Below are 13106 nucleotides of genomic sequence, written 5' to 3'. Positions count from 1 at the left end.
CACAGTTTTTCCATAAAGTCAGTTGCAAGTTTCTGACTAACCATCAGTTTACTCAGGTCTCACTTGTGAAAACAACCCACAACCATACTTTTTTTTGACTGGGATCTTCATCCCTGACACTGACTTTGCATATGAGATAGTTTTCCGCCGTGACAATGAAAAAAGCTTCGAGTTCCTAAAAGTGAGTGTTCTAAGCGAGAGAACGCGTTTGCGGCCATAAAAACAGAGATTGCTGTTTCTCCAAAACTATGAATACTAGATGACTGATTCTTTAGTATGTTATACAGGGTCCCACCCCGTACAAGACCCAAAGACTCCACAGACCCCACAGAGCTCCACAGACCCTACAGACTCCACTGACTCCACACACCCCACAGAGCTCCCCACATATGCCATAGACTCCACAGACTCCACAGAGCTCGTCATACCCCACAGAGCTCCACAAACCCCACAGACCCCATAGACTCCACGGTTCCCACAGACTCAACAGACCCAATGGAGCTCCACAGACCTCACAGACTCCACAGACCCCACAGAGCTCCACAGAGCTCCACAGACCCCACAGACCCCACAGAGCCCGCCGACTCCACAGACCCCACACACTCCACAAACCCCACAGACCCCACGGAGCTCCAAAGACCCCACAGACTCCAGAGACCCCACAGAGCTCCACAGACCCCACAGAGTTCCACAGACCCCACAGACTCCACAGACCCCACAGAGTTCACAGACTCCACAGACTCCACCCACCCCACAGAGCTCCAAAGACCCCACAGACTCCAGAGACCCTACAGAGCTCCACAGACCCCACAGACCCCAGGGACTCCACAGACCCCACAGAGCTACACAGACTCCACGGAGCTCCACAGCCCCACAGAGGACCACAGACCCCACAGACACTACAGGCTCCACAAACCCCACAGAGCTCCACAGACCCTACAGACTCCACTGACTCCACACACCCCACAGAGCCCCCCACATACGCCATAGACCCCACAGAGCTCCACAGACTCCACAGACCCCAAATAGCTCCACAGACCCCACAGTCTCCACAGACCCCACAGAGCTCCAAAGACTCCACAGACCCCACAACGCTCCACAGTCCCCACAGACCCTAGACACTCCACAGACCCCACCGACCCCACAGAGCTCCACATACCCCACAGACTCCACAGACCCCAAAGAGCTCCACAGACCCCACAGACCCCACAGAACCCACAGACCCCACAGACCCCACCGAGCCCAGAGAAAAAGCCGACTCCACAGACCCCACAGACTCAACAGACCCCACGGAGATTGCTGTTTCTCCAAAACCATGAATGCTAGATGGCTGATTCTTTAGTATGTTATACAGGGTCCCACCCCGGACAAGAAAACAAGGTTTGGTCAAGTTTGATCACACAGTTTTTCCATAAAGTCAGTTGCAAGTTTCTGACTAACCATCAGTTTACTCAGGTCTCACTTGTGAAAACAACCCAAAACCATACTTTTTTTTGACTGGGATCTTCATCCCTGACACTGACTTTGCATATGAGATAGTTTTCCGCCGTGACAATGAAAAAAGCTTCGAGTTCCTAAAACTGAGTGTTCTCAGCTAGAGAACGCGTTTGCGGCCATAAAAACAGAGATTGCTGTTTCTCAAAAACCATGAATGCTAGATGACTGATTCTTTAGTATGTTATACAGGGTCCCACCCCGTACAAGACCCAAAGACTCCACAGACCCCACAGACCCCACAGAGCTACACAGACTCCACAGACCCCACCGAGCCCAGAGAAAAAGCCAACTCCACAGACCCCACAGACTCAACAGACCCCACGGAGCTCCACAGACCCCACAGACTCCACAGCCCCACAGAGGACCACAGACCCCACAGACACTACAGGCTCCACAAACCCCACGGACTCCACAGACTCCACAGACCCCACAGAGCTCCACAGACCCCACAGTCTCCACAGACCCCACAGAGCTCCAAAGACTCCACAGACCCCACAACGCTCCACAGACCCCACAGACCCTAGACACTCCACAGACCCCACCGACCCCACAGAGCTCCACAGACCCCACAGACTCCACAGACCCCAAAGAGCTCCACAGACCCCACAGATCCCGGAGACTCCACAGACCCCACAGACCCCACCGAGCCCAGAGAAAAAGCCGACTCCACAGACCCCACAGACTCAACAGACCCCACGGAGATTGCTGTTTCTCCAAAACCATGAATGCTAGATGACTGATTCTTTAGTATGTTATACAGGGTCCCACCCCGTACAAGACCCAAAGACTCCACAGACCCCACAGAGCTCCACAAACCCCACAGACTCCACAGACCCCACAGAGCTCCACAGACTCCGCAGACCCCACAGAGCTCCACAGACCCCACAGTCTCCACAGACCCCACAGAGCTCCACAGACTCCACAGACCCCACAACGCTCCACAGACCCCACAGACCCTAGACACTCCACAGACCCCACAGAATCCACCGACCCCACAGAGCTCCACAGACCCCACAGACTCCACAGACCCCAAAGAGCTTCACAGACCCCACAGATCCCGGAGACTCCACAGACCCCACAGTCTCCAAAGACCCCACAGAGCTCACAGACCCTACACACTCCACAGACTCCACAGAGCTCCAAAGACCCCATAGACTCCAGAGACCCCACAGACTCCACAGACCCCACAGAGTTCCACAGACCCCATACACTCAACAGACCCCATAGACTCCACAGACCCCAAGGAGCTCCACAGACCCCACAGAGCTCCACAGACTCCACGGACCCCACGTACCGGGCAGAGCTCCACAGACCCCACAGACTCCACAGACCCCACAGACTCCACAGACTCCACAGACCCCACCGAGCCCAGAGAAAAAGCCGACTCCACAGACCCCACAGACCCCACGGAGATTGCTGTTTCTCCAAAACCATGAATGCTAGATGGCTGATTCTTTACTATGTTATACAGGGTCCCATCCCGTACAAGGTTTGGTCAAGTTTGATCACACAGTTTTTCCATAAAGTCAGTTGCAAGTTTCTGAATAACCATCAGTTTACTCAGGTCTCACTTGTGAAAACAACCCAAAACCATACTTTTTTTTTACTGGGATGTTCATCCCTGACACTGACTCTCCATTTGAGATGTTTTTTTGCTGTGACAATGCAAAAAGCTAAGAGTTCCTAAAAGTGAGTGTTCAGCGAGAGAACGCGTTTGCGGCCATAAAAACAGAGATGCTGTTTCTCCAAAACCATGAATGCTAGATGGCTGATTCTTTAGTATGTTATACAGGGTCCCACCCCGTACAAGACCCAAAGACTCCACAGACCCAACAGAGCTCCACAGACCCTACAGACTCCACTGACTCCACACACCCCACAGAGCTCCCCACATATGCCATAGACTCCACAGACTCCACAGACTCCACAGAGCTCGTCATACCCCACAGAGCTCCACAAACCCCACAGACCCCATAGACTCCACGGACCCCACAGACTCAACAGACCCAACGGAGCTCCACAGACCTCACAGACTCCACAGACCCCACAGAGCTCCACAGACTCCACAGACCCCACAGAGCCCAGAGAGCCCGCCGACTCCACAGACCCCACAGACTCAACAGACCCCACGGACCTTCACAGACCCCACAGACTCCACAAACCCCACGGAGTTCCACAGACCCCACAGACCTCACAGACTCCACAGACCCCACGGAGCTCCACAGACTCCACAGACCCCTTACACCTCACAGAGCTCCACAGATCCCATAGACGCCAAAGAACCCACTGAGCTCCAAAGACCCCACAGACTCCAGAGACCCCACAGAGCTCCACAGACCCCACAGAGTTCCACAGACCCCACAGACTCCACAGACCCCACAGAGCTCACAGACCCTACAGACTCCACAGACTCCACACACCCCACAGAGCTCCAAAGACCCCACAGACTCCAGAGACCCCACAGAGCTCCACAGACCCCACAGAGTTCCACAGACCCCAGAGACTCCACAGACCCCACAGACCCCACGGACCCCACAGACCCCACGGACTCCACAGACCCCACAGACCCCTTACACCTCACAGAGATCCAAAGACCCCACAGACCCCAGGGACTCCACAGAGTCCACAGACCCCACAGAGCTACACAGACTCCACAGACCCCACCGAGCCCAGAGAAAAAGCCGACTCCACAGACCCCACAGACTCAACAGACCCCACGGAGCTCCACAGACCCCACAGACCCCACAGACTCCACAGCCCCACAGAGGACCACAGACCCCACAGACTCCACAGACACTACAGGCTCCACAAACCCCACAGAGCTCCACAGACCCCACAGAGCTCCACAGACCCTACAGACTCCACACACCCCACAAAGCCCCCCACATACGCCATAGACCCCACAGAGCTCCACAGACTCCACAGAGCTCCACAGAGCTCCACAGACTCCACAGAGCTCCACAGACCCTAGAGACTCCACACACCCCACAGAATCCACCGACCCCACAGAGCTCCACAGACCCCACAGACTCCACAGACCCCAAAGAGCTCCACAGACCCCACAGAGCTCACAGACCCTACACACTCAACAGACTCCACACACCCCACAGAGCTCCAAAGACCCCACAGACTCCAGAGACACCGCAGAGCTCCACAGACTCCACAGACCCCACAGAGTTCCACAGACCCCATAGACTCAACAGACCCCATAGACTCCACAGACCCCAAGGAGCTCCACAGACCCCACAGACTCCAAAGACCCCACAGAGCTCCACAGACTCCACGGACCCCACGTAACGGGCAAAGCTCCACAGACCCCACAGACTCAACAGACCCCACGGAGATAGCTGTTTCTCCAAAACCATGAATGCTAGATGACTGATTCTTTAGTATGTTATACAGGGTCCCACCCCGTACAAGACCCAAAGACTCCACAGACCCCACAGAGCTCCACAAACCCCACAGACTCCACAGACCCCACAGAGCTCCACAGACTCCGCAGACCCCACAGAGCTCCACAGACCCCACAGTCTCCACAGACCCCACAGAGCTCCACAGACTCCACAGACCCCACAACGCTCCACAGACCCCACAGACCCTAGACACTCCACAGACCCCACAGAATCCACCGACCCCACAGAGCTCCACAGACCCCACAGAGCTCCACAGACCCCAAAGAGCTTCACAGACCCCACAGATCCCGGAGACTCCACAGACCCCACAGTCTCCAAAGACCCCACAGAGCTCACAGACCCTACACACTCTCCAGACTCCACAGAGCTCCAAAGACCCCATAGACTCCAGAGACCCCACAGACTCCACAGACCCCACAGAGTTCCACAGACCCCATACACTCAACAGACCCCATAGACTCCACAGACCCCAAGGAGCTCCACAGACCCCACAGAGCTCCACAGACTCCACGGACCCCACGTACCGGGCAGAGCTCCACAGACCCCACAGACTCCACAGACCCCAAAGAGCTCCACAGACCCCACAGATCCCGGAGACTCCACAGACCCCACAGTCTCCACAGACCCCACAGACCACACACCCCACAGAGCTCACAGACCCTACAGAGCTCCAGAGACTCCACAAACCCCACAGACTCCACAGACCCCACAGACCTCACAGACTCCACAGACCCCAGAGACTCCACAGACCCCACAGAGCTCCAAAGACCCCAACAGACCCCACCGACCCCACAGACTCCACAGACTCCACAGACCCCACGGACCCCTTACACCTCACAGACATCCAAAGACCCCACAGACCCCACAGACCCCACAGACCCCACAGACCCCACAGACTCCACAGACTCCACAGACCCCACAGACTCCACAGACTCCACAGACTCCACAGACTCCACAGACTCCACAGACCCCACCGAGCCCAGAGAAAAAGCCGACTCCACAGACCCCACAGACCCCACGGAGATTGCTGTTTCTCCAAAACCATGAATGCTAGATGGCTGATTCTTTACTATGTTATACAGGGTCCCATCCCGTACAAGGTTTGGTCAAGTTTGATCACACAGTTTTTCCATAAAGTCAGTTGCAAGTTTCTGAATAACCATCAGTTTACTCAGGTCTCACTTGTGAAAACAACCCAAAACCATACTTTTTTTTTACTGGGATGTTCATCCCTGACACTGACTCTCCATTTGAGATGTTTTTTTGCTGTGACAATGCAAAAAGCTAAGAGTTCCTAAAAGTGAGTGTTCAGCGAGAGAACGCGTTTGCGGCCATAAAAACAGAGATGCTGTTTCTCCAAAACCATGAATGCTAGATGGCTGATTCTTTAGTATGTTATACAGGGTCCCACCCCGTACAAGACCCAAAGACTCCACAGACCCAACAGAGCTCCACAGACCCTACAGACTCCACTGACTCCACACACCCCACAGAGCTCCCCACATATGCCATAGACTCCACAGACTCCACAGACTCCACAGAGCTCGTCATACCCCACAGAGCTCCACAAACCCCACAGACCCCATAGACTCCACGGACCCCACAGACTCAACAGACCCAACGGAGCTCCACAGACCTCACAGACTCCACAGACCCCACAGAGCTCCACAGACTCCACAGACCCCACAGAGCCCAGAGAGCCCGCCGACTCCACAGACCCCACGGACCTTCACAGACCCCACAGACTCCACAAACCCCACGGAGTTCCACAGACCCCACAGACCTCACAGACTCCACAGACCCCACGGAGCTCCACAGACTCCACAGACCCCTTACACCTCACAGAGCTCCACAGATCCCATAGACGCCAAAGAACCCACTGAGCTCCAAAGACCCCACAGACTCCAGAGACCCCACAGAGCTCCACAGACCCCACAGAGTTCCACAGACCCCACAGACTCCACAGACCCCACAGACCCCTTACACCTCACAGAGATCCAAAGACCCCACAGACCCCAGGGACTCCACAGACTCCACAGACCCCACAGAGCTACACAGACTCCACAGACCCCACCGAGCCCAGAGAAAAAGCCGACTCCACAGACCCCACAGACTCAACAGACCCCACGGAGCTCCACAGACCCCACAGACTCCACAGCCCCACAGAGGACCACAGACCCCACAGACTCCACAGACACTACAGGCTCCACAAACCCCACAGAGCTCCACAGACCCCACAGAGCTCCACAGACCCTACAGACTCCACACACCCCACAAAGCCCCCCACATACGCCATAGACCCCACAGAGCTCCACAGACTCCACAGAGCTCCACAGAGCTCCACAGACTCCACAGAGCTCCACAGACCCTAGAGACTCCACACACCCCACAGAATCCACCGACCCCACAGAGCTCCACAGACCCCACAGACTCCACAGACCCCAAAGAGCTCCACAGACCCCACAGAGCTCACAGACCCTACACACTCAACAGACTCCACACACCCCACAGAGCTCCAAAGACCCCACAGACTCCAGAGACACCGGAGAGCTCCACAGACTCCACAGACCCCAAGGAGCTCCACAGACCCCACAGACTCCAAAGACCCCACAGAGCTCCACAGACTCCACGGACCCCACGTAACGGGGGAAAGCTCCACAGACCCCACAGACCCCACAGACTCCACAGACCCCACGGACCCCTTACACCTCACAGAGCTCCAAAGCCCCAACGGACCCCACGGATTAATCAGACTCCACAGACCCCAAAGAGCTCCACAGACCCCACAGAGCTCCAAAGACCCCACAGACTCCAGAGACCCCACAGAGCTCCACAGACTCCACAGACCCCACAGAGTTCCACAGACCCCACAGAGCTCCACAGAGCTCCACAGACCCCACAGAGCTCCACAGACCCCACAGTCTCCACAGAGCTCCACAGAGCTCCACAGACTCCACAGACCCCACAACGCTCCACAGACCCCACAGACCCTAGAGACTCCACAGACCCCACAGAATCCACCGACCCCACAGAGCTCCACAGACCCCACAGACTCCACAGACCCCAAAGAGCTCCCCAGACCCCACAGATCCCGGAGACTCCACAGACCCCACAGTCTCCACAGACCCCACAAACTCCACACACCCCACAGAGCTCCACAGACCCCACATACGCCATAGACCCCACAGAGTTCCACAGACTCCACCGAACCAACCGAGCCCAGAGAGACCGCCGACTCCACAGACCCTACAGACTCAACAGACCCCACGGAGCTCCACAGACCCCAGAGACTCCACAAACCCCACAGAGCACCACAGACCCCACAGACTCTTTAAAACTCAACCAACTGGAATTTTAGGTGTAGCTTTGCCTGACTCCTGATAGGAACGCCCCCACCTCCTGGAGACGCCTTGGACCTTTTCATCGCCTGCCGAGCAACCAACCACTGCTTCTCAGCAGAACCCCCTCCCCGCATGTCAAGCGCATATGTAAACAGTCAGAGTCATCATGGAGGATAAGCTTCATGTGTTGTGAAGTGGAGCTACAGCAGCTCTGAGACTTTTACAAAGACACACATCCGTGTTTCTGTTACCTAAACACCCAGGATTAAAACCGGTGACAAGAACACTTATTTCTATGGCGGGATCTGCGCTGGGAATGTGTTTGGGCCTTGACGATGCTCTGATAGCATTCCCTCCGGAGAAAGCTAATGCTACAAGCTAAAGCTCCGGTCATCACGTGAAAACGAGAAATATGCACAAATCAAGTCTATAATACCGTCGCCACGATTGTAACATGCTAATGGGGCAGCCCATAATAACCATTGTCCACCTGCACAGATAATGTCCCTCTACTGAAGTGTATGGGCTGGATATACATAAGGTTAAATACTGGGGAGATCCTGGTGTAGACCATGGGCGTTAAAGATAGGGCATTGCAGCAGCAAAGAGGGATTAGATGGCCTCCAAACAGCAGTTGTCTTTCAGTCAAGAACTTCTTCCAAGTGTGCGGTGCGCTGAACTCTCAAAGGTTCCTCTCTAAAGTCACTTTCCGGGTCCCACAGAGCTCCAGAGACTCCACAGACCCCACAGAGCCCGCCGACTCCACAGACCCCACAGACTCAACAGACCCCAAGGAGCTCCACAGACCCCACTGAGTTCCACAGACCCCACAGACTCCTCATACATCACAGACCCCACAGACTCCACAGACCCCACAGAGCTCCACAGACTCCACAGACCCCACAATGCTCCACAGACCCAACAGACTCCAACGACCCCACAGACCCCTTACACCTCACAGAGCTCCAAAGACCCGACAGACCCCACGGATTACTCAGACTCCACACACCCCACAGAGCTCCACAGACCCCACAGACTCCACAGACCCCACAGAGCTCCACAGACCCCACAGACTCCAAAGACCCCAAAGAGCTCCACAGACCCCACAGACCCCAGAGACTCCACAGACCCCACTGACTCCACAGACCCCAAGGACTCAACAGACCCCACACACCTCACAGAGATCCAAAGACCCCACAGACCCCACGGAGCTCCACAGACCCCACAGACTCCACAAACCGCACAGAGCACAACAGACCCCACAGACTCCACAGACACCAAAGGCTCCACAGACCCCACAGAGCTCCACAGACCCCACAGACCCCATGGACTCCACAGAGCCCAGAGAGCCCGCCGACTCCACAGACCCCACAGACCCCACGGAGCTCCACAGACCCCAAAGACTCCACAAAGCCCACAGAGTTCCACAGACCCCACAGACCTCACAGACTCCACAGACCCCACGGACTCCACAGACCCCACAGAGCTCCACAGACCCCAGAGACTCCACAGACCCCACAGACCCCACAGACTCCACCGACCCCACATACTCCACAGACCCCACGGACCCCTTACACCTCACAGAGCTCCAAAGACCCGACAGACCCCACAGACTAATCAGACTCCACAGACCTCCACAGACCCCACAGATCCTGGAGACTCCACAGACTCCACAGACCCCACAGAGCTCCACAGAACCCACAGATACCACAGACCCCATAGACTCCACAGACCCCACAGACTCAACAGACCCCACAGAGCTCCAAAGACCCCACAGACTCCAAAGACCCCACAGAGCTCCACAGACTCCAGAGACCCCGCAAAGTTCCACAGACCCCACAGACCCCAGAGACTCTACAGACCACACAGACTCCACAGACCCCATTGACTCCGCGGACCCCACAGACTCAAAAGACCCCACGGAGCTCCACACACCCCACAGACTCCACAGACCCCACAGAGCTCCAGAGACTCCACAGACCCCTCCAACAAGTCCTCCAAATCCATACGACACAAGTGGTCGTTTGTCTTATCCCTTAATTACGACCATATAAGACGTTTACTAAAACAGCGCCCCAAGCTCCCATTGAGGGTATGTACATTACATTTAACCCAATTCAGAAGCGACTTCATTTTACGTAGTGTTTTGCGATGACAATTCCAAAACTCAAACGCAAAGAAATAAATCACAAACTTGCAAAATTAGCCCCACATGCAATAAGTAAAGCAGCCCCAGATCTTCACCCCCGCCACACCAGTGGAGGAACTGAACGTCCAGCTATGCCAAAGGCTCTCCAAGCGCGCTCTGCGCTATTACGCATCACACCTCCCCAACCGCAGCAGCGGCGACCATTCACCACTCTCATCATTTATTATATTATATGTGTGAGCTATAGGTTATCGCCATTTTACTCACAACAACAGCGACACCAAAGCACAACTCACCATTGACGCCTTCGTGTCTTCTCCTCCATATGCGTCACTGCAAACTCCATATCTCTCCTGTCACTTCCATCTCTGTCCTCAAACGTCCTCGTGTCTCAGACTCCGTGTCTCCCGTACGTCCGGGTGTCCGGTGACCGCGGCGAGCCTCGGATCCGGAAGATCTCGGAAGAAAAAAGAAAGGGGTTTATGTATTTGATTTGATTGATTTATTTAATTATACATTTCTTATTATCTACTACTTATGCATTTATATATTTACCGCAGCAATAACTATTCTTTCTGGGATCCATTTATTTATATTTTTAATTGTTATTTGAGTTTTTTACTTTTACTCAAGTAATATTATTTTCAAGTAGTATCTGTACTCGAGTGTATGGTTCTCTTTTTACTGAGTAAATCTGCAAGCGGCAAACTGAAGAAAAAAATGAAAATGAATCAAAGCACAATGAATCTAAACCTGTATTAATTTTCTTGTGTCTTATCAAAAGAATTGTGATTTATTGTTTTTATTTCACTAACAAAATGAAGTATAATATGATGAATGTTTAATGAATAGTATTCATTAAACATGAATACACAGTATTGTGGGGTTTGTCCTTGAGTTGGCGTCCATTGGTGACTTCTTTTTTTCTTTTCTTAGATGTTTCATATTGTTGTTTTTGACAATCTTGACAATATAAAGAACGCCATCAAAAACCAGCAGCAGCCAGGAAAGGACTGGAGGAGGCATAAGGCCAGAATAATATATTCATCAGGTAAACCTGATTTTAAAAATATATACTATACTATAGCAATCTACAAAAGCAAATATTTAACATCACATTTGAAACATATTTTGTATTTTCAGATGACTACAATCAAGCACGGAGAAAGCTGCCAGAGGCTGTTCTGCACACTGACCTGGGAACTGATGAAGAGGAGTCCCCTAGACAATATAAAAGGAAAAGAGTGGAGATTTAAATCTTCTCCTCTGGCGTACATTAAGACTTGAAGGCCAGTCACAATAGGCCTTAGCAAAAATACTGAAATATTGTTAATTCCTTTATAACGTTTTTTATAGTCCACATTGTCCACACTTCACCATGACATACTGTGTAATTTGAAAGCCTGAAAAGTTCTTGTGAAATCATCCCACACAAACAACCAAGTCAACATGCTTTGATGCAGTTTTTTCTGTCCCTCTAATGCCAGTAGAGCTCAACAGGGTCAGTCCATCTCAGTTCACCCGATGAGTTAAACCCCACCCTCTCCAATTTTTGTGAAATTTGGTATACATGTAATTCATGGCCAGAAAAGCCAACATTTCATTTTAAACTAATTGGACCAATGGTTTTCGAGATATGGCATTTTCATTTTTTCACTTTTTCGCGAAAAAGGCTGTGGCCGCCTACTTTCAAATTGCTGTAACTCAGCAACCACTGGTCCGATTTTCAAAAAACAGGTATGTCTGTAAAGGGGAGACCACGAGGAATAAAAATGTGACATTGGTTTGTGCATTTTGGTATTTTTTAGGTGAATTACCTTTGTACTTATATTTTGACCTTGAAATTGACCCTGTGGGACACGCCCAACCTCTCCGACACAAATAGGAAAAATGTAGCCCTATGTGTCAACTACAACATATAAAAAAACTGGAGGGGTTTTCTTTTTCATTTTCATGTAATACAAGGTAGAAGTTGACATACCCACTCCTCCAGACATCCATTCACTGTCCGTTCTGAACAATTCCATTAATTTATATACACAGTGCCTCAGATTGATTTATTCCAAGATATAATGTCAATCACAAACAAAAAGTCCATGAAAATTTCACAGCTGTCTCAGCCGCCTGTTCACTTTTTCTGATTTCTACTCCTTTCTGTTCCTTGAGGAACAGTTTCGCACACAGGGCCATCGGGAAGCTGAACTCCCTGCATTGATATACTTCTAGTTACTAGACCTCAGAATTGTGTGCTCCAGCTACGATAACGCTCCATGGATTGGTTTGGTGGAGGACGTCTCAGACGGTTTTGGTGACTACAACATAAAGTTTATGTGTCCTAGAAGACCTGCTAAAACCTTCTACTTGTATGATAAGATCTTGAAATCTTCTTCCCCTTGAAATTACAGTGTTTCTCATAATGACCTGCCCAGAATGTCTAACCACGGTTTGAACTGGCCTGTTGAAAAGGAGTAGAAATCAGAAAAAGTGACTAGGAGGCTGAGACAGCTGTGAAATTTTCATTGACTTTTTGTTTGTGATTGACATTATATCTTGGAATAAATCAATTTGAGGCACTGTGTATATAAATTAATGGAATTGTACAGAACGGACAGTGAATGGATGTCTGGAGGAGTGGGTATGTCAACTTCTACCTGGTATTACATGAAAATGAAAAAGAAAACCCCTCCAGTTTTTTTATATGTTGTA

Source organism: Gobius niger (assembly GCF_951799975.1).
Source record: "Gobius niger genome assembly, chromosome: 15".
Taxonomy (NCBI): Eukaryota; Metazoa; Chordata; class Actinopteri; order Gobiiformes; family Gobiidae; genus Gobius; species Gobius niger.
This window is presented reverse-complemented; position numbering follows the sequence as displayed.